This window comes from Amphiura filiformis, chromosome 19 (genome assembly GCF_039555335.1).
Source record: "Amphiura filiformis chromosome 19, Afil_fr2py, whole genome shotgun sequence".
Classification (NCBI taxonomy): domain Eukaryota; kingdom Metazoa; phylum Echinodermata; class Ophiuroidea; order Amphilepidida; family Amphiuridae; genus Amphiura; species Amphiura filiformis.
The window spans coordinates 10,393,988-10,417,868 of NC_092646.1; the positions used below are offsets into that span (position 1 = coordinate 10,393,988).

Genomic DNA, 23,881 nt, shown 5'->3' on the forward strand with positions numbered 1-23,881 from the left:
ATAGTATTAATTTCTATGAGATTGTGAAATTATTATAAATAAGCTTATGTGTATTAAATGGTCCTCATGATCGTGGGGGCAATGCGGAGTCTATTCTTTGTGTTGTTGTGCTTTCCTGCTGTCTCGAGACAATTCCGTTTTTTAAAGTTGCAAATCTTTTAAAAACTAGATTGTCTCAGCAGCAGGGACATTAGGCTGTCATGTGCATCTAGGTGTAGAGGCTTATCCTCTTATTCCCACTTGAGCATTCTCAAGTACACTTAAAGTGTTTTGGTCTCCTGGTCAATTCAGTTTTAATTTAGGGGTTGTTGTTATGTTGTTATAGCAACAAGCTCAGTTTTTCTGTCCAGTCAGCTGTCACTTTAGTGGTGTGCAGCCATTCAGGTCTCCTGTCTTATTTTTTAATTCCTTTGTTATGTCCATAGTTCTCCTAGTGATGCACTTGCAATTGTTCCTTCGATCTTGATGGACAAAAAATCCCACCCACCCTCCCAAAAGCTGGAAGGGTGATTCAGTAACTAAATATGGTTAAAGATACTCCAATAAAATGGTATGTCCAATTATGCTGCTTTATGCTTAAAAATAGAGGCTTTGTATGGAATTTCTTGAAATGGTATGTCCAATTATGCTGCTTTATGCTTAAAAATAGAGGCTTTGTATGGAATTTCTTGAAATCTTGAAGAATATCATTAGTAGATTGTCTCCACTTTCTACTGTGTTTTATAGAAGGGGAATGAATGCTTTGTATGGAGTTTCTTCAAAACATGAAGAATCTTGTAAGTAGATTGTCTCCATTTTCTACTGCGTTTTTATAGAGGGTGGTGGAGTTTCTTCAAAACCTGAAGAATCTCGTCAGTAGATTGTCTCCACTTTCTACTGCGTTTTTATAGAGGGTGGTGGAGTTTCTTCGAAACCTGAAGAATCTCGTCAGTAGATTGTCTCCACTTTCTACTGCGTTTTATGGTATTGATTGGTTTTATTGGGCTATTGAATGCTTTGTATGGAGTTTCTTCAAAACCTGAAGAACCTCGTCAGTAGATTGTCTCCACTTTCTACTGCGTTTTACGGTATTGAATGGTTTTATTGGGCTATTGAAAGCTTTGTATGGAGTTTCTTCAAAACCTGAAGAATCTCGTCAGTAGATTGTCTCCACTTTCTACTGCGTTTTATGGTATTGGTTGGTTTTATTGGGCTATTGATTGCTTTGCATGGAGTTTCTTCAAAACCTCAAGAATGTCGTCAGTAGATTGTCTCCACTTTCTACTGCGTTTTATGGTATGTTGGTTTTATTGGGCTATTGGTTTGCTTTGTATGGAGTTTCTTCAAAACCTGAAGAATCTCGTCAGTAGATTGTCTCCACTTTCTACTGCGTTTTATGGTATTGAATATGTTTATTGGGCTATTGAAAGCTTTGTATGGAGTTTCTTCAAAACCTGAAGAATCTCGTAAGTAGATTGTCTCCACTTTCTACTGCGTTTTTATAGAGGGTGGGGGAGTTTCTTCAAAACCTGAAGAATCTTGTCAGTAGATTGTCTCCACTTTCTACTGCGTTTTTATTGAGGGTGGTGGAGTTTCTTCAAAACCTGAAGAATCTCGTCAGTAGATTGTCTCCACTTTCTACTGCGTTTTATAGTGGGCTATTGGTTGCCTTCATGCTTTCCTCCCTTTCTACTGCGGTTTTATACCAGGGTTATAAATGCTTTGTTGCTTATTTGGAGTATCTTTATTTACTTGGTTGTAAATATCAGTGGATTATATATCAGTAAATGGTTTAAGCATTGATGCCGTATCTGCTGCATACAAAATGTTCGTTTGATAGTGTTGGCATTGTTTATTCTTTTGGAGATTTCTAATTATTTAATTGCGGTTAAAAATGCTGTTTTCCAATCCAATCCTCTGTTTGATCCAAAGATGTATCTGTTTAAGATATGCTTAAGATTTGCTTAAGATGAAATTTGGTTAAATGTGATTCAGAAGTCAACTTTTGTTTGTCCAGCCTATATGGTTGGCTTGTACACATTTTTCCAATAATTCGTGTATTTATTGATTTATATGAAGATGATAAATAATTCCAAATGCTTGCTGCAATTAATCATCTCAATGTATATAATTTGTTTAATTGATATGAAATCTGTTATTATCTCAATATAGTATTAATTTCTATGAGATTGTGAAATTATTATAAATAAGCTTATGTGTATTAAATGGTCCTCATGATCGTGGGGGCAATGCGGAGTCTATTCTTTGTGTTGTTGTGCTTTCCTGCTGTCTCGAGACAATTACAAAGGTACCAAAATCTGAATTTTGATGATTTTTACGATCGTCCGGATGAGCAAATCACTGAATGGGCCTTTAAAACGGCAAATAATGAAACAGTCTTATTAAAATTAATACTATCCTGCACAGTATTGCTGCTTGATCAGATCGTCACAGTCATCCGCCTAACTTACCTCGTGCCCTTGCAAAGGGCACAGTTGCTCTAGTTTATTTTATATTCTTTACTTTTCCTCTTTCATTAACACCACTCGGGCGTTCATACCTTCGTAGCATTTCGAGATTATGTCCATTACAGACTCAGGGTGACAGTGGTATAGGCCTACCACAATATACTGCCGAAGCCACATGGTTCAGCTATGGTGCGGTTATCGCTCTAGTTTGCAATACTAGCTTCAATTTGGAGTGAAAATCAAATGGGATAGCAATTGGCAGAATGTTGAGAAATAATGTAGGTATTCAGATGTCTAAATTAACGTCCCGTAATCAAGATATCGATAATTTCACAAAACAGTTTTTTCTCAGACAAGATTCTCGAAAATGTTCCCCAAAAACGGGCTTTTAAAAATTAATCGGTACTGTATTTTGTTCTTCCCCATTGCAACATTATTTCTTTTAATCGATTTGTAGTACAATACAAAAAAGAAGAAAACAATCACTCGGCGTGGTTTTATACGAGGCGCACATTTGAAAAAAACATCATTTTTGATCTTGTGAACATGGTGCGTAAAACGGCTATAAATGAAGGATTTTCAAATTTATTCTAAAAATTTGTATAAACACACAAGAAAAATGTTAAGCTACATCCAATGCACCAACATTTCACTTGCTGCGATATTTGATTACTGAGAAAACTCTGTTTTAGAGAACAACTAAATACGTCTTTTATACGTTTTTTATACGATTCTTTGTATAACCTTAATTGAGGTTATTGAACTATGCCACTGGGGTGAGGCCATTGTGGTCCATAGTGTAATTTCAAGAGAACCCCCCCCCTTACTTCAAGTTCAGCCCCCGTCAAAAACAATTCCTGCGTACGCAGCTGGTATGCTGTGTGTCTAATGTAGCCTACCGTAATTTTTACATCTATTGTCTAGCCTTCTTCTAGAATTTATTAATTAAAATATCAGGTCTGATGGTTCAAAATTGGGGTGTAAAAGGGAAATTTGGTCAAAATAGATCTTAATGCAACATCTATAGGTTTGATACCCCCCGGTACTTCTATTTGCATAAATAGATTGCTCGACCCATTGAACACAGTAGGCTATAAAGCCATGAAAAATGACTTACTTTTGAATTGACTGATCTCGATCTCGGAGCCAGAAGCAGCCTGAGCCAGTAGAAGAATGTGTCGAAATGAAGCATGGAGTTCACAGTAGGCCAATTACTCACTAGCATTTGGTTTAGAACATCATTTAATACCAGAATGCAGAAATCAAGACGCGTGTCAGCTTGCTTAAATTCAAGTAGAGAGTGTCGGCCCGCGTACTATGAGTCTCTGCATGCATAGCAGAATGACTAAAGCAGAACACCACAGCAAAATGTTACGTGATCAAATATCAATCCCGGGATATCAATGAGTAAACGCTGATTCGCTGCCACCCTTACGAAAATGCAAGCAATGAAAAATGTGTGCGGCAGCATGCAGCACGCGTGCGGCAGTGTGCAGCACACGTGCAGATGTGTGCAGCATGCAAAAGGCCTGCTGGTAGCGTGTTCATGCGTGCGAACCAGCTGTGTGCATGCAGGCACCGCACACAAATATCCACCGCGCACACAATTTGCTTGCAGAACCTGCGTGCAGACACTACCAATCTGTACGCAAATTACGTGCAGACTACACTTGTGTGCGGACTGTAGGACTGCATGCAAATTGCACGCATCTTGCATGCAGCACGCATATTGCTGCATGCATACAGGGTTTTCAGATCACAAAGTTAGAATGCTGCACGCATACAGGGTTTCCAGAAGCAGTAAAGGTAAAATGCTGCATGCATGCAGGATTTTCAATGACTACACAACTGACATCAAGTACACAATTTGGCAATGATCTAGAAGTGAAATTATTTAAATGTTTACAATGAATAAATAAGTTAGCCTTCGGACCAAAATTTTTTGGCAGATCAAGAGGGGAGGGGGGCAAGCAATTTTTGGCAGGCCAACAGGGAAGGGGGCAAGCATTTTTGGCAGGTCTAGAGGGGAGGGCAAGCAAATTCTTGTGTCGATAGTTGGCATTTCAACTTTGGGCCAATGTTGGAATGCCATTCCTGTTTTGATAGTTGGCATTGAAACACTGGGCCAATGTTGGAATGCCATTCCTGTTTCGATAGTTGGCATTGCAACATTAGGCCGATGTTGGAATGTCATTCCTGTTTCGAAAGTTGATATTGCAACATTGGGCCAATGTTGGAATTCCATTCCTGTTTCAATAGTAGGCATTGCATCATTGGCCCAATGTTGGAATGCCATTTTTTTCGATAGTTGGCATTGCAATATTGGGCCAATGTTGGTATGCCATTCATGAATCAACAGTTAATTGGCACTGCAAAAAATCAAAACAAAATTCAACATTTTTATAGTGAATGTTATCAATATTCACAGTAAATTTGATCAATATTCATAAAATGATGCACTTTGGCCGGTTGAGTCATCAAAATATTGCTTATATTAACTTAACATATCAAAACGTTTTAGCTGTGAGAGACCCTTTGCACACTGCGACTTATTACTTCTTTCCAACACTGCTTATAGGGATCACAAGGTCAAACCCAATCTCTGTGTATGGCTCTATGCATTCTCAGATTACCATCCTTAACCTTTGGTGAAATCTCAGCATACCAACCGTGTCACTGCACGCACTGTATACAGATTGCGGAGAGACCAATATACCTGGTTCATGCAGAGGTGATATGGGGGTTTTGCTTCAGAAGTTCATATACTCCTTTTATAGTTTTTTCGCTATAAGCGAGTGAGATACTTGGCAAATCAGATTCTTTATTAGATGAGAAGCTTGGAAACATCCCAAGCTTCAATTGGATAAAAGGAAGCAGGTATACAAATGGTGCCACGACGTTGTAACGTTTTGAGATAAATGGTCAAAATACATAGAAAAGCAGTAGAAAAGCTGAAAAACGCGGATCTCAGGCACAGATCGGAGCATTTGTAATACATAGGCGATGGTGAATAAAAATTATTTGCGAGTAAACAATATCATCTACATTGTTTTCGATGCGATTTTAAATTGCAGGACATTCTCATGATTGTTTTGGTATGAAGAAGCATGATATACGACTAATAATGTCAAAGTTGGGGTTAGTAATACAAATGTTTTGAGAAAATGTCTGAATTTTGTTGATGTCAGTGGACGGTTGTTAATGGAATGAAATAAGAAAATGATCAATGACGCTAGGGTACCCTAACGTTTTGATATGAACACTTAATCAAATGTGTATACCCCAATAGCTCCTCCACCCCACCTCCATTGGACTCGCAAACAACACCCAGCGAATCGCAACCAAATCCCAGTCAATACCAGCATTCCAACACAATTCCCAGACATTCCCAGACTTTTCCCACACATTGCCAGAGCTATTGCCAGAGCAAGCCAGAGGGGGCATTACGGGGCCCGTAATGCCCCCTCTGGCTTGCTCTGGCAATACGGGGGCATAATCTACGCATGCGTGTATTTTTATACGGAACCCGGAAGTATTGTGATTTGTGATCACTAACGTCCGCCATTTTATTTATCTCGGAAGCGGAGCGTATATTATGCACTGTATGATAATCATATACGCAATTTTTTGAAAAGAAAGAACGGGAATGAACAGAACCTGCTAAAAGATCCAGAGGATAAAGTCTTTTTGGTATTTTCATACCTTCTTAGGTGGGTTTAAAGGTAGGCCTATCGGCTGCCTTTATACATAGGCCTAATGCTTTTTCTCTTGGGGGGAATACCCGGGGGGAATAAAAATGAATAAAGTTCCTATAAAAGGGAAAGTTCCATTTTCGATTTCTCGAATTTGGACAAAATGAAGGGAAGGCCTATTAAGTTATCTTTTTCAATTTCTCAGAAAAAGAGATGAAAAAATTCCTATAAAAGGGAAAGGTCCATTTTCAATTTCTAGAAGTTGGACTAGGAAAATGATGAGGCAATGGAGAAGTCTTTTTCAATTTCTCAGAAAGAGAGGGGGGGCAGGTATTCAGGTTTACTGTGGTATAAATATACCTTTATATCCATCTCTTGATAGATATAAAAAAAGAATAAACCTTTTGGAAAAATTAAAATGAATTTTTTGAAAAGTCCATTTCAGATTTCTCGAATTTGGACTAAATGTAGGATATGCCGGATAAGATGTCTTTTTCAATTTCACCGAAAAAGAGGGGGGACTGGTAGTCAGGTTTATTTTGGTATAAACGTACCTTTATATCCATCTTTTGGAAAAATACAAATAAAATTAACCCTTTGGAAGAATAAAAAATTCCTATAAAAGGGAAGTTCTTTTCGATTTCTCGAATTTGGACACCACGAGGGGTAGGCCTATCGGGTTTTCTTTTTCAATTTCTCAGAAAAAGAAGGGGGTAGGCGTGTAGGTTAATTATGGAATTCAAATATCTTTGTATTCACCTTTTGAAAAGGTAAAAAGATAAAATTAACCCTTTGGAAGATTAAAAAGATCCCTGTGAAAGGGAAGGTCCCTTTTCGATTTCTCGAATATGGGTAAAAGTTCATGTTAATATTTTTACACTACATTATTTTTGAGGAAACCTTGAAAAACAAAATTAAAAAATTAGCTTAGATGTAGGCCTACTTTTAAGTACAGATATTGCATAAAACTGCTACAAAATTATCAAAACAGCAGGACAAAAAATATAAAACTTGGCACAGCGGGAATTGAACCCAGGTCGAATGGGTGACAGGCGGAAGTGCTTACCACTCCACCACCAAACTCATTTTTTCCTTCTTCTCTCTTTTCCCCTTTTCCCCTTCCTTCCTCCTTTTTCCTTTCTCCTTCCCCCCTTTTTAGAGTCCTTTATGCCCCTTTTTTAGCTCAAATGGTAAAGCATCAGACTCCCATGCAGAAGGTCCCAGGTTCAAAATCAGGTAGGTTAAGTTAGATAAGTGACTTGTATAAAATTAAGCTAGGCAATTTTGGTTCATTGTGAAATGGATAGCCAGGTTATGTAAGACTAATTGTAAGGACAGTATACACTGTTAACCATTGTTTTTGAATTTTTTTTTCATGATTTTGTCTCGCATATAATATATGGCCAGTACGTGCTGCACGCATGCAGTGCACGCTAATGGATTTGCATGCTGCATGCAAACTGCACACGCTCATGACCTGCACGCATGCAGCAAGCATCTGCACGCTTCCCTGCATGCGTGCCTCGTTCCAAATATACGCATCCGCACGCTACCAACTGCACGCGTGCTGCATGCGTTGCGGCACGCGTGCTGCTTGCATGCTGCATGCGTTCAAAAACTGTGTGCCATTTTCGTAAGGGCAGTGCAACTGCAAGTGCACAGTCACTATGATCATGATGATAGTGTTGCGTGATAACCAATAAATATGGGGATTCCCCATAGGCTGCCATCATAGACCCTATTTCCAGGGTCTATGCTGCCATCGCGTCACAGTTGCTCGGCGGGCCCGTAGCTCTCATGTACGTGCTATATGACACACAATTTTAGGCCTACACTATAAAATTCCGGACAATAATGGATTTGCCCCTGCCCTGGAAATATCCGCTCAAAGTCCATTTCTGGCCCGGTTCGAGGGCGCACACCACTAAATAAGGTCCCAACCTGGTCCCATTGAAATACACGTAAATAGTTAATAGGCGGGCCTAGGACTACACCACCACAGAGTCTATTAAGGGACCGTTCACAAACACTTGTTAGGGGGGCTGATGCAAAAGGGGGTGGCCTGAAATTTTTAACCCTTCTAACGGGGGGGCTGAAAAAATGACCACAAATTGTCCTGGAAAAATTGAGTTTAGGCCTAGGCCTATATGCTTTTCTATGGGGTTGACCCATAATTTTCATGTCAAAAAAGGGGGGGCTGCTAAAATTGTATTGAAATCAGTATTTTTAATAAAATAAACACACTATCTGTGGTCATCTTGTGACTCCCTACATTTTGGTCATCAAAACTTTTAGACCCACCCTACTTTTCTTTCCAAAAATTTATGCCCCCCCCCCCCGTATATTTGGTACCCCCATCCGAAGAAAATGATAACCCCTTAGAGACGTTCATAAATACCTTGATGGGGGCTGGGAAATTCCAGGGGGTGTCAAAAAAAGTTTGGGCCTTCCAAAATTAAAAAAGATGTGGCAAAAGGGGGGTCAAGAAAGTTTTGACACCTATAAGGGGGGTCAAAAAAGTTTTTGTTTTTTATATATCAATTTCATGGGCCAAAAGTATTGTAAAATTGTCACAAAAAAACCCTTTTCATCCCGATGATGGGCGAAAGTAGTGTAAAATACAAACTTTGCGTGCTACGCGCGCACATCATCCAGTAGAGCCTTTTTTTTTTTGAAGCTCTAAAGTCTCTCTAATCACACAACCGGTACTGTATAGGTCTATGTTACATTTGCTTTTCATCTGTGCCCATGTGGCAGCGCCAAGAAATTTTTTCTGGGGGGGGGGGGAATTAGGGGGCAAAGTGAATTTCAGGGGGGGGGGCAAAATCAACAAAATTTTGCGCAAAATTACCGTACGGTGGAAATTTTCGTAATTTTGGGTTTTTTTTTTTTGGGGGCAAAAGGGGTCAAGAGTTCTGACTGGGGCATTTCCCCATGCCCTCCCCGTGGCGCCGCCACTGTCTGTGCCCCGAAGTTTTTTTGTCCCCCCTAACTACGCCCCTGATACATCCATGCATTCAATACATAGTGCAGTTTCGTCCACGGCAAAATCACCGTGACCTTTCCAGCCATAAACCCGCTTATTAAAGATTAAACCGATATATGCAGTACTAAACCATTATATACCAGTAATCTATTGTCCAATGCAAATTTATTACCACCGGATAATATTAATCCAATGAGAGACCGAATTGTCCGCTACGGACGACTAATCCAATCGATAATGACGCTAATGACATGTACGAGCGGAGCTCCACTGACCGAGTTTTGGGTTATTTTTCACTGAAAGGCAGCTGTTTGCTGTCATTTACTCATCAAGGCGGACCACCGTTATTATAAGGACTATGCCAATTATTTAAAGATTGACATGTAGAGAATAAGCCATACTTGATTGACAGAAAGTACTAAATTTGTACCTATGACGGTTTTATGACACCAATCTTCCAAATATGACCAAGCCAGGGCTGCCCGGTGAAGCAAAATGTGCATTGGAATAACACGGCGAGTTTGGATAGATGGTAGGATTTCTTTTTAATAAAAATGTAGGCCTATCCCCCGTTATTAAAGCTTGTACCGGGTTGAAGATTCAGATATTTGGAAAAGAATAAGTAATTGAAACATAGAGCAAGTACTAAAATCATAGCTTTTATACTTATATATGATGCTAACTAGTTCATCCCGTATAGCTACAACACAGCGCTACCAGTAGGGCTCAATTGCCTATTGTGAGTGCCCTGTGTTGTGTGCATACATGTAGTTAACAATAACTGCATGATGAACTTGTGAGACCAGGTTTGAAAGCAATATAGGCCTATTCTATTTGGTGGTGCGCGCCCTGAAGGGTTCCCGGGAAGGATTCAACAATGATTTTTTGGCATAGGCCTAATATAGGCCTATTTGTCATTTTACGCTACAGAATCTAGGAATCTTGGAATCTAGACGAATTTACGTAGGCCTATGAGCTAGCCAAAAATAAAACACACGTTTTTGCTTGCTAGTGACAGGCTCTAAACACCCTCCTAGATCCTGAACATACTGACATAGGCCTATATATATCCAAAAAGGCCAAAAATGGGCACAGGGGAAATGTTAATTTGTACATTTCCAAAATGGCCGCTAATGCAGGCCTCAAAATTCAAAATTGGGGGGAGTATGGATACAAAAAATCATCTAATTGTATTCCTCTCATTATTAGGATTCAGAAAAAGTATAGTTTGACCTATCTCCGATGTATAGGCTAGTTCGCTTGAGTTATTGAAGGCCTAAAGATCAAAATGTCAAATTTTGGTCTCCATCATTATGTAGCCTACAGGGGTAAAAAAATCAAAAATGCTCAGATTTCGCTCAGAGTGGTCTTAAAATCCCGCTTGGAACAACATTTTAAACAAAGAATAGTTTGCTATACGGTATCTCAAGTATTTGGTAACATCACAAAATAGATCAAGATTAGCATGATCCAATGGGCTTTAAATAATAAATTGTTTCCCTGTTGCCCAGGTAACAAAACACCTGAGATAGGCTATGGCCAACTATTCTTTGGTTAAAATTTTTTCCAAGCGAAATCCGGGATCTAAATGGATCCAGATGGGTTATTTTTCAAAATTTTCTCATTTTTGTTGTTGTTAAAAAAAAGCCCAATTTTGCCTCACTGTAGGCCTAACCAATATTTTCCCAATTTACCAGAAATGTGGCGAAAAGAAACTCTGCTCTGACAATTAGTTTGATATCGATGGGTTTTTATTATCATTTTTTTTGGTGTGTGGGGGTGTATGCTGAATTTCCTCCAAAAAGTAAATTAGCTTACATGCAAAAAAAATGACCCCCCGACCACAGAAAAAAAAACCGTCGGTCGGGCTGCTCGGGCCGGACTCGGGCCCGGGGCCACTTGTATTTCAAGGTGGACACCATGCTCGTTTAAAGAAACAAGTAAAAAAGGGTTGTTTTTCAGCATTGGGCAAGTACAGCGCTGTACCTGTTTAGGGTATCAAAAACGTCAAAAATCAGGAAAATGGGTATACTTTTCCAAGCAAAATACTTGCTTAAGGTACCAAAGTTTAATGGCAAAATGAAAAAGGGTAAAATACCGGTAGACTATGTTTGGCTTCTATCAGAACAATTTGGTGGGTGGAATCCTTGATACGAGGGGAATATATGCCCGAAATAAAATTGAGGTCAAGCGAGGTCAAATGTCATAATGGAGAGGTCAAATTTCAAACGTTATCCGATCGGGCTCAAACTTGGTGGGTGGAATCCTTGATACGAGGGGAATACATGCCCGAGATACAATTGAGGCAAACCGAGGTCAAAGGTCATCACAGAGGTTCAAATTTCAATTGTCCGATCGGGGTCAAACTTGATGGGTGTAATCCTTTAGGGACGCACCATTAGATTCTCAGGGTGGGGGGAGGAAGTTTTCAAAAAAAAAAAACTTCACCCACTACATGAGCAAAAAAAAAACTTTCCCCACAAACTCTAAAAAAAAAAACCCTCCCCACCTAACTGTGTATAAATGCATGAAATTTGTTTTTAAAAACATGCCGCCTTCGGCGGCAAAAAAAAAAAAACTTCGCCGCCTTTGGCGGCGAAAAAAAATTTCTTTCCCGGACCCCAACTTCCTACCCCCCCCCCCCCTCTGAGTATCAAATGGTGCGTCCCTTATATGAGGGGAATACGTAAAACTTAAAATCGAGGTCATCCAAGGTCAAAGGTCATCCAGGAGCCTACATTTTAAACTTCGTCTGATTAAAGTAATTCTCCATATCACGGGACAGGGTTGGCGCGATTTAAATCAATTGATTTAAATCATGATTTAAATCACGATTTAAATCAAATGATTTTTTTTAAATCACTGATTTAAATCAATTTTTTCAGTTTTTCCCGTTTTTGATAAATTTAAGTTAATTTCTATCTTGAATTGCCTGTTTTACTTCATTTGTAATGTTTCTACACCTTTTGGATACAATTAAATACCTCTATGATGTCATTTTATCTATTGATAAAAAAATCATTTTTAAGAATTAAGGTGCAGAATTCAACAGGTTTTTTCCCATGATTTTACCAAATTTTTTCTTTGAAATTTACACATCTGAAAACGTTTTGATTTTTTGTAAATACTGATAGGATTGTGCATATGTCTAGCATTCTACTGGTCTCTTTAGACTTTATCATGGGGTATAGCAGTTCTTGGGATAAAAAAAAATCAAAAAAATCGATTTAAATCAAAAAAATCCGATTTAAATCAAATAAATCGATTTTTTTAATTTTTTTAAAAAAATCAAAAAAATCGCCAACCCTGTCACTATCACGGCTACAGGTGCTCTTACAGCTACAGGTACACTAGTATATTAAACAAGAACCTGAACATGAATTTTTACTTTCTTAGTGTTAAAAAATGTCAAAATACTTGTTTAGGGTATGTTTTGCACGCGCTGAGTAATACTCGTTTAGGGTGCGTTTCGAGAGTCCATACATGAGCATGGTGTCCATCACGTAATGTAAGTGCCCCCCCCCTCGGTGACTCAGGGCTATTATTTGAACGGTGGTTTTAACACTAAGGGGTCCCGTTTTTATTTTTTATTTATAATTTGGACCTTCTTGGGTAGGCCCTACATAACATTCCTCTGATCATGTGTAACTTTTTCTTCATCATGTTCATTATAAAATTACTTTTATTTTGTAATTATTGTTTTTAAGGTTGTTTCAATGTTGGCCATGCAGGCCTACCATAAAATGGGGGTAATTTCGGTCAGCGGGGTAACTTTGGTCGGTCAAATATATTTTTTTAAATGGTCATAGTTTTGTACAGCAGTATTGTTTTTAGTCATATTTGGTATCAATTTGTTAAGAAATATATTTGGAAGAAATAATAGTCGCTCATGTCCAATTTCCTCGAAATTGACAAAAAATCAGGATTTTTGACCAAAAATGTGCATTTTTTTCCAGAAAAAATAAAAATCAATATTTGTGAGCAAGGATGTGTGCTTGATTAATTTTGCAAGGGGTCAAATGTCACAAAAAATAACAACTTGCCCATACACAGCGAAGATCATTTTTTTTTATTTATTTACTCTTTAATACTCTGGCCAAAGTTGCCCCAAATGCGAGGTAACTTTGGTCAGGCTATTTTTAACCCCTAGAGCACCCTTACAAAATTATTAAAAAATCTTTTTCAACTTCAACCCGGAACTTCAAGATGTAGAAGGGAACCCTAATGTCACAAAAAAGAGTTAATTAGAAATATAATTGGTTTTGTTTGGAAGCAGTGGTTTAAAAACTCCGAAAAGTGTAGGCCTACGAAGTTACCCCATTTAGGCCCTACTGTCCTCAGGCGCGTAGCAAGCGGGGGGACAGGGTGGACGAAGTCCATGGGCCCCGAGGGTTCAGGGGCCCCCGAGCACAAAAGCGAAAATTAAGGGGTGATAAAGGAGAGCTTGGCCGGATTTACGATTCCCAGGGGCCCCAAAATTGCCCTATGCATCTTTCTTTTAACCCCAATAACAGCATGTTTTTGTGCCAAAATAGGGCAAAATTGTAAAATTTTCCGCGCTTCGCGGGTATTCAAATAGCAAAATTCATCTGGGGCTAAAACAAATAGTTTGAAATTGAATTTTTGCGCGTGCTTTGCGCGAAAATGTCCTAGTAACATCGGAACAAAATATATTAGTCCCCCTCTTTATTATACGTGTACGAAAACTTAGCCACTGACTTGAATGCACAGGCCTTCATCGGCACGTGATTTCAGGGCCTCCCAGGGCCCCCACAAGGTAAATTCCGCCCTGGTTAAGGGCCCCGTACTGCTCCTTGTCCATGGGCCCCTGATGCTCTTGCTACGCCCCTGACTGTCCTTTTGCTATAGGCTACCCGGTAGGCCTACATAGGCCTATAGGCCTACTTGGTACCCTTTAGCTGTTTTTGTTTGTTTTGTTTTTTTAATTTAATTTTCATTCAGTGATTATTGTGATTTGTAATTTTGTTTGTTGTGTTTTACTTTGTAATAAAAACATGAACATTGCGACGGCGTTCTTTTTTTACACAGTTCTTGTTGGAATCACTTCCGTTTGATTTGGGCAGGCGGTGAGTGGCATGATAGAGCCGGCAACGTGTGAAACCGCCCGGCCGTTAGACTGTCCCACAGTCTCGGTTCGGTCCGGCCTGGATAAATGGACCGATACATAATTACATAATAGCCTATCAAAATATGCCATAGTCCTTCACCCCCCACCCCACCCACCCCGATTCTACACAGCGACCAAAACCATTTCCCAGCGCCCAATTCCTCTCAAGTTCTACAAAACTGTGCGGGAGGGTCTACCCGGCCATATGGCATTTTTCCCCGGCACTTCCATATAGGCCTACTCGGTTAGTTTTGTGGGGTTCATTATCGAACCCCACGGTTTTAGCTTGTAGGCCCCTATTTATATTATTTATTAACATAGACCTATTTGTTTGTGATATTTCAAGCGTTTTAAAATTTCAAAATAATCCCATTCAATTACATGGTTGACGATGAAAATTTACTGAATTTAGAGAATGCACCGCGACCACCACCTGATTTGGGGACACACCACTGAATAAGCCTCCCATTAAAATACACATAAAATACATTACTAAGAATTAACTTAGGTTCGTTTTTCTATCCCATGTGACAAGATTTTGACAGTTTCGACTTGATTTCCTACAACAGAACAATTAATTTTGGAATTTAATTAAAATTTTGTTTCCATATAGAGTCAATATCTTGAGATACGAGCACCTGAACAGCGCCCTCGCGTATTTCAGCTAACATTTTGGGCCTCCTTACAAGTTCCGGCGTTGATATTATTCCGACAACCGGTCATCAATTCGAAACATTTTTAAACAGATTTGTAACGTTGAGAGCATATTCTATTGTTTTCATAAACCAAGCAAGAATAACTGAAATTCTGTACCGTTCGAAAGGATCCCCGATGGACGATATATCAAGATCAAGATAAAAGTTCGCATAGGCGCTATTTTTTGCGGGACTACACCAAATGCGGAAAAATTTAGTGGTGTGCAATGCACCCTTGAGTAAACAGGAAGAGCACAGGAAAATCATGCAATGCACATGGCATTTTGCAGCAATCAGCGAGTAGTGTAATCAACTTCACGACTGTATTGTACAAGATATTACTCATTGATCACGTAACATTCTCCGTAAAAGTCTGAGTAAGTTCAATATTAAATGTTGCGTTGTATTCTTGATAATGTGTTGAATGATAGCATGCCCGCACCCGTCAGTCAATCATGAACAATGACCATTGGCAATTGCCAATTTGCATGTTTGCAAGGGAGCAATTCGGAAACGACGTCTGATCATGACAATGACATCATGGACATGTTGCAATCCTTTGTACATATAAATATGTTGTATCGGGGCGGGCATGAAAACCGGGCATGAAAATTTCTTGACATAATTTTCAACAAAGCTACAAAGTCAAAAACAATGAAACTGCTGCAGTGCAGTGAGTGGAAGATTTAATAAATCTTATGTATGCCACATAGCCCTAGAACTCTGGCCATACTATCCGTTTTTACTTCCACTAGGGCCAGAGGCACTTACATTGAAAAAATTGTTGGGAATGCTTGTACGATCCAGTACAAAAAATGAAATCATTTCAATGCTTGATCGAACCAATATAAATGTGTGTCAGGTCACTAATTAACATGATAAAACCCACTTGAGAATACACAATCGCCGGTCATTTCTAAAGATGCATTTATACTTTAATCGCTTTTGCAGAAACCTGAATCGCACGCATGATCAGTGTACTAAATCGCCGTCATATTTGCCTGCTGAGCATGCGCATGATTCGCTGTTTTTCAAAAGCGACACGTAGGCTATTATTGACACCCTCTGGATTCAGTCTGATGATGAGCAACCCATGGGTATAAACACAGCTTTACACAATGACTAATTTACATAGGCACAAAAGACTGTGTTCATGTACCGTTACTCAGCCAAACATGGCAGAGTAGGTCCCGGATGACGGTACATGTTCCTATCTCCTCAACGTTATACCTTTCCAACAAGGAAAGAGAGATACGAAAAATAACGTCTAATACCACATGTCATGCATTCATGCATGCGCATTGGCATAAATTGTAAAAATGTATGATTTACAATATTTTGCAACCTTTGAGGAGAGCAGATTTTAAGCGTACCCCGCGTACAGTACATCGTGTATTTACTGTGTTAAGCGCACTTGTCGCTGATTGGCTGCTGAGGCGATCTCATCCGATCTGCTGTTGCTGAGTGGAAATTTAGTAATGAACTTTGCGCCATACTGGCATACAGTATGCGTTGTTAGATCCGTCTTTGCAACATCATGGTAGTACGCGCTCGTCAACTGCAAAATATCATAGTTTAAGGGCTGGGGTATGAGCGTTTGGACAGTATTTATTTTGGGACATCAGAGCACATCAGACATATCGAATTGCATTCTGAATCGAAGAATGTCATTCTGATATCAAATAATTTTGATTTTTGAAATTCCCAATTTAATACACATTTTATGGCAAATCATTAAAATTGATATTTTGATATTTAACAGTACTTGAAGTAAACTTTATAAATCTGATGATTTATACTTAAAGTGTATGTAGGTGGGATGAAAAGCCGACGATCAATTGAAAATTTTGACCTTTCGTATTGAAGATATGGATTTTTTTTCCCAAAACACCAAAAAAATTTGGTCTTTTGGAAAAAATTCCATATCTTCAATATGAAAGGTCAAAATTTTCAATTGACCGTCGGCTTTTTCCTGCTACATACACTTTAAAATATATCATTAGATTTATATAATTTACCGAGGACTGTTATATATCAAAATTTGAAAAATATCAAATTTTTATAATTTGTCATAAAATTTGTATTATATTGTGATTTTCAAAAATGAAAATTATTTGATATCAGAAAGACATGCTTCGTATTCAGAATGCAATTCGATAGGTCGAGGTGCTCTCATGTCCCACTAAAAAACACTGTCTAAACGCATAATAACGCTCATTTTAGATCCCTTAAAGGAGTTTGTAATCCTAGCATCCTCTTTTTATGACATTATTCCGTAGTTTATCCACAAAAAAGCTTATTCCCAACATTTCAGATGATTCCCATTTTGTTTAACTTGTGAGTTAATATGCATGCAGATATACCTGATCTCATGTACCAATAGGCCTACCTTGTGTGCATGTGAATTATGTGAATTTTCATGTGTTGTGTAATTTTGTTCTGACTTCTGGTGTACCAGAACATACGGTAATTAAAATTTCACAATATTTTTGCTAAACAAATTAATCTGTAAGAAATTTTTGGCACATAATGTAGCTAGAGGTTTCCAGTGGTATGAAAATCTTTTTTTGAGGAAAGTGTGGGATGATGCTGTGGATCATGAAATGCCCTTTTAAATTAAGACATTGACATTGTAATGTGTTTTCAGGGCAAGCAGACATTTGCTTGAGAAGTCTAGTCATGAATTTGCTCACCGATAGCTTCCCATTCGCGGCTCTATAGAGACCATTGCATTCACTCAAAATCTAGTCAAAATTGCAGAAGCATGACACCGTGTAAAGCAATGGAAGTTCAGAAGTATAAACTATAATCATGATAATATTTTGCAGTATTAAAACCTTTGATGAGTGCGTACTACCGTGATGTTGCAAAGTCAGAGTTATAACAATGCGTACCGGTACAGCTCAAAGTTCATTCATAAATGTCCACTCGACAACAGCAGCTTGGCTTGAGCACATTTTTGCTTGAGCTTTGGTCCCATCAGGAAAAGGGTCAAAATGTCATGGACTACGTACTACAGACGCGAAATACAGACCAACAGGCACAATATATATTCATGAAGTTCAATCGTGCATGTTTAACAATTCGCGCCAACATTGCGTGCCTTTGCGTTAAATGAGATAGAGTGTTGTGTGCAAGCCTCGAAATAAGCAGATCTGGACCAGGAGCCACACATTTGGAAAGCGTGGCTCCTGGTCCTGTGATATCTAGTGAACCAGGAGCCATTTTAAAAGAGCTAGGAGTCATTTAAATTTTAATTATACATGTTAAATACAAAAACCGATTTAACTACATGATTTTGGTGTGGACCAGGAGCCAAAATGTTATGACCATTGGGTAAATGGCTCCTGGGTGCCTGCTTATTTTGAGGCTTGGTAGCGTGTCTTCCCATTTATGCGTACAATTATAAAAATATTAAGCTACTGACTATTCACTCTTTAAATTTTGCAGCATCATTTAGCATGGCAACAAGAAGAGAGAAAGCAGGTGATGAGTTTGATGCAGAGGAGGATACCAGGGGAGAAGATGAGTGGGGTGATACCATTGTGTTTGGGGATGAGGATACTAATGTCCAGATGGATGATTCTTCAGATGATAATGATGATATCATCGCAAGAGGACTCAGTAAGTTTAATCAGGGATCCATGTAATTTTGTTTCCAATTTGAGCAAGTATTCCATCTATTTTGCCTTTTTCATTTTTTTTTTAATTTCAAAAAATAATGTAGAATATTCCCCTATCCTCATTTTGAATAAAAAGATTGCCTGAAACACACAGACCCCATGTGTTGGTGAGGTAATGCCTTGTCGCTACTTATTCACATGTCGCCACAGTTAAACAGACAGTCGAGTGCAAATGCGAGACATTTTACACAAAGCGTCATTGAAAAACCTATATACTTGTGGCACTTTCAAGAACATTTCATGTTTAAAACAAAACTGCCAAGAGGTTACAAAGGAGGATTTGCTTTATGTTCAGGGGCCAATGACACATGGGAGGTTTTTCCTGCCCGACAACGAAAGTTAACTTTGTGTGTATTGTTGTAAACAATTGACACAAGCAGGGGTAGCATTTAGGCCGACACAAGAGACAATTCCCATGTGTTCAACACAAAGCGTAGATCGAAGACTTAGCTTTGATTAGTGCTGTACTACTTACTGTACCTGGAATGAATTAGCATTTTTCTTTTTAAATTGTTTTACTTCATTTGTTTGGCTCAAAATTAAAAGGGTGCATCTAACAATTTGGGGAGGGGGATTTTTTTATGGAGATGTTACAAATTGATTAATAATTGCTCTATGGTGTCATTATGTGATAATACAAAATTGTCATCTTATAATGTAAGTGGGATCAAAACTTGTATATTTCAGGTGCTGTAAAGATTGATTCTTCTAGTGACAAAGATAGTGATGCAGAGTCACCAGGTAGTAATGACCTAAAATCTCCAGAGGAGAGGGCTGTTGACAGGAAGAGGGTGAGTAAAAACGTATTGGCATATAAGAACTATTCTGATTGGTTACAAGGAGGGCTTTATCATTTATTGAGCCAATCAGAGACACGATTATATGATAGAGAAAGTGATATCCAGAGTCAGCAGGAAATAATGACATACAGGCTGTATCAAAATGATTGGTACTGTTCAGTATTGATGGTTATTAAATAGCCTGTTTCTTCCCAATGCAACATTGGATCTTCTTGAAATGACCATAATTTATACTTATATGACTATTTATAACATTAATCAACAAATTATGTTGATCCTATGTTGCATTTTGATGTTGCGTTGCAGTCATGTTTATATCACTGAAAACTGATGGGTACCAATAATTTTGATACAGCCTGTACAATCTCCAGAAGAGAGTCTTGTTGACAAGAGAGTGAATAAAGGAGTATAGGCCTTTAAGAACTATTTGGATTGGTTACAAGGAGGGCTATATCATGTATTGAGCCAATCAGAGACATGATTATAGGACAACCTAGTGATGCAGAGTCAGCAGGAAATAAATAATTACATTTCATAAAATCTCCAGAGGAGATCATTGAAAGTGGTCAGTAAAAGAGTGCAGGCCTCTTCTAAGAACTATTTTGATTGGTTATAGGAGGGATTTATCATGTATTGAGCTAATCAGAAACATGATTATATGACATGCATATAGTGACTGGCATTGTGTCTGTGTTGCGTGATGCATTTTTCGAGAATACATGGCATTGAACATGCGCACTGGCTTTACGACATTTAGGAGAGTGTGATGCAGTGGTTAGAGTACTTGCTTCTGATGCATGAGGCCCTGGGTTCAATTCCCGGCAGTGTCAGCTTGTTGTGGTGTTGGCTCGGAAAATACCACCATCTGACACATAGCAAATAACTCTGAACATTTTATGATGTTCACATCAGCTCATGTGCTTATTAGAAATTGGTTAATACTGTCAATAGAAACTGAGACACACTGTATGGCTCGGAAAATACACATTCGTTACATCTGACACATATCATATAACTTTTGAACATTTTATGATATTCACTTCAGCTCTTGTGTATTGTTTTATTTTATTAGAAATTGGTCAATACTGTGAGAAGGAACTGTGACAAACTGTGCGTGAAGCACCAAGAATGTGAGTAAATAAGAATTTTGAAATTTCATCCTGGTTTATACCCCCATAGGTCTACTTGTTATCTAATATTAGGGATGACCATGAAAATTGGAAGTTTCTCCTGTTTTGTAGAATCATACCTTATATGTATACAGTGCTCATTAAATGGAGCATTTCAGTTGTTAAATGACCTCAATAGGATAAATGGTTCTGAAGTTATGGCCAATTTTATATGCATGTTTTGAATAGGCAGTTTGGACAGATTATGGACACCAAGTAAAAATGGCACAAAATTGAATAATTTCCAGTTTCAAATTCATTATTTTCAAAAAACACCTTTTCAGTAACCCATGTAAATGGATTACATGATTTATACAAATACTTACAAGAGGAAATCATTTATAATTATGGGTTTTCATAAATGCATTCGGAGATCTGGTCTTGTGAAATAGTCTTTTTGTTCTATATTTCTTTGTACAAATCCAAGATGGCAGTCATGGAAGAAAAATTATGAACAAATTTGACAAAAAAAATGTATCACCAAATTTTGACAAGTTGTTATTTAAGTCACAAAACATGTAATAAAGTTGATTTGTAGTGACAATTTTTTGTGCAAGGTTTCCAAATTTTGCATCCAAAGTCCAAAAAAGTGCAAAATTCGGAAACCTTGCATAAAAATTTGTCACTACAGATCAACAATTACATGTTTTTTACTTAAATAACAAGTTATCAAATTTGTGATACATTTTTACACATGAGACTCATCCATGTGCTCAGTTTCCCATGGAGTGTTAGACATATGAACTATGTGACTGTTAATGACCCTAGCTGAAGTGAAAGCTACAGTATATCTGCATCAAAATTTGATTTTACTGCAAATTTTCTCTAAATTCCAAGTTATATTGGATGAGTCAAGTTTTGTATCTATAATAATAATATTGAACCAATTTCATGTGCAATTTATGCATGTAGGCCTACGGTACTGCATAATTCTGAATCCGATTAAAGAGGGTCTAAATTTCATCATCCAATATGCAACTCTAAATAGTAATGAAACTTTATGAAATTGCACATGGAATTAGATAAATATATGTAGTATACAGGGTGTCCCAGAAAAAAATTACCGGCGAATAAAATTGAATGTAAGTCGAGACATAGACATCAGAATCAAAAAATTTAAAATGTATCGCATAGCCTATTGTGTTGTGCGTCACATACGGAAATTTTATTTGATTCGGTTGACTGAATTCTTGAAGAAATAAAGCGATTACATAATCGTGCATCAATGCAGTTCATTCCAAGTTTGATCAACATACTCGCTCATCGCTTCCTAAAGTTTGTGAATCTCATTAAATTTAGTCCACATTATCTATTTTATAATCCGGCGGTGTTATGTCATTCGATCTTTCACTGAAGATGAATAACAGTTTGTGCTTGAGAAAACTTTGATTTCTGCAATTAAGAAGCTTTCCAACATTAATTGTTTATGTTGTGCAAACATGTTATATTTCCAAAGAACATTTGAGCTACGAATGACAATGATCAAGTGCTTACAGCTTTACGTGTACTTTTTGATACCATGCAACATTATTGTTGAAGTTTTAAATGATTTAAACTTTGTATTACAATTTCTTAGAAATATTCCAAAAACATTAATGTGTGTGAGGAACTTTTTAAGCCAGCTGAAATTCTTTATGCAATAATTCTTTATGCAACATTTATATCAACATTAACGAAAAAATATATTTACAAGTACTGAGCATTATCTTACAAGCAAGCTTTCATTTTCAATATCGTGCAGGTTTTCAAATTTGAACAATACCTAATTAAATGTTTTGCAAGAAACAGATTGTTTAAAAAAACGAAAAGGATTTCACAGAACAAAATATGAAGCCCGTGGATAGTTAACCACTAGTGCCGCTTGTGTTGAATAATCTTTCTTTCAAACTTGGAATGAAGTGAATTGACGCATGCGTTATGTAATCGCCTATTTCTTCGCGGTCAGTCAACCGATTCCAGTAAAATTGACGTATAAGATGCAGAATAAGATGGGCTATACGCTGATGTTTAGATTTTTGGATTCTGATGTCTCTTTCTCGACTTACGTCCAAATTTATTTGCCCGGTAATTTTTTCTGGGACACCCTGTAGTATACAAAAACTATATACAAAACTCACCTAATATATCTTGGAATTTGGAGAAAATTTACATTCAAATCACTCTTTTATACAAATAACCTGCAGAATTCACTTTAGCTTGCTGTGGAGGGAAAACTATGGGTATCTCAAATCATAAAGTCTGCTACAGTAGATGGGAACTTCTTGTTAGGTGATTGGCCAAGTTATAGATTTTTTGATTCATATTTAGGGTGCATATTTGGACTTCATCAAAACATGTTTTTGCCAAAGTTACAAACAGGCTAATATGAGGTACTAAATGCACTCTGTGTGCACTCAAGTCAAATCCATTGGTCAGTGTAGGGAGATAGGGGGTCTCTGTGTGCATAGCTCTATTGAGATTGTGTGTGTGCTCAGTCTTGCATGGTAAACATAAAATGTGTCCAAAGGAGTGGGTTCTTGTGCTGGTCAGCACTACTAATATTGTATCAGTTGTAATTTTCATGTGCATTTATTTTCATGATTTGGAGTGAGAGATGATCTATATCCTCATCTCCACTTGTCTCAAAAAAGTTGAAATTTTTATACAACTGGAAACCTCTGGCTACATAACGTGTGTGTGCAAATATATTATCACAGTGCAGTGGCCTATGGAGCAGTGTAATACACATAATCGTGCTCAAGTCACAAGTGACTCGCAAAGTATTCTTTCAATTTAAATTAATAATAAGTGCCATAATTGCCCTAAAAAATCTGGTTAGGGTTAGGGGTCATACTATATTCACCATTATTTTATGCTCACAGTGATCTGAACCTGATGCATGACTTCACTGAGTCAGACTTGTTTACAATAGATGGTGACTCTATCCTGGCCGACATCTTTGCTCAATATGGACTAGACCTTAGTCATGGTGGACAGCTGCTACACTTGGTGTATCTTGTGGAACTTTTCTTCAAGGTAAGAAGAGGTCAGGGGGTTTCTGTACCCTTCTGTGGTATCCTTCCCCTCTCCTGGGGGAGGTTCTTAGATCTTGGGGTGAGTTTAGCTGTCATCATACTCAAACAATGGGCCATTCCATTTAAATCTACCATACCCTTGTTGGCCACATCTGACCATTACATGGTTACATTCAATATTAAAATCAAAACCAAGAAACTTGTCGCCCCTTACATAAGGTTTATCAATATGCTAAAGCCGATTGCAACTTGCTTAATGCTCTTATT

General features: G+C 38.0%; 1 protein-coding gene and 1 pseudogene across 1 annotated transcript in view; one reads left to right on the plus strand and one right to left on the minus strand.

Moving 5' to 3' along the window:
* LOC140140374 (probable ATP-dependent RNA helicase DDX60) overlaps nucleotides 1-3,849 on the minus strand; it is a 105,856-nt gene extending 102,007 nt beyond the window's left edge. Inside the window, exon 1 of the mRNA XM_072162135.1 lies at nucleotides 3,565-3,849. The gene's annotated coding sequence lies outside the window, so the exon portion shown is untranslated. The remainder of the gene's footprint in view (nucleotides 1-3,564) is intronic.
* Nucleotides 3,850-18,409: 14,560 nt separating this feature from the next.
* The window catches only part of LOC140140375 (probable ATP-dependent RNA helicase DDX60), a 64,915-nt pseudogene continuing 59,443 nt past the window's right edge, over nucleotides 18,410-23,881 (plus strand).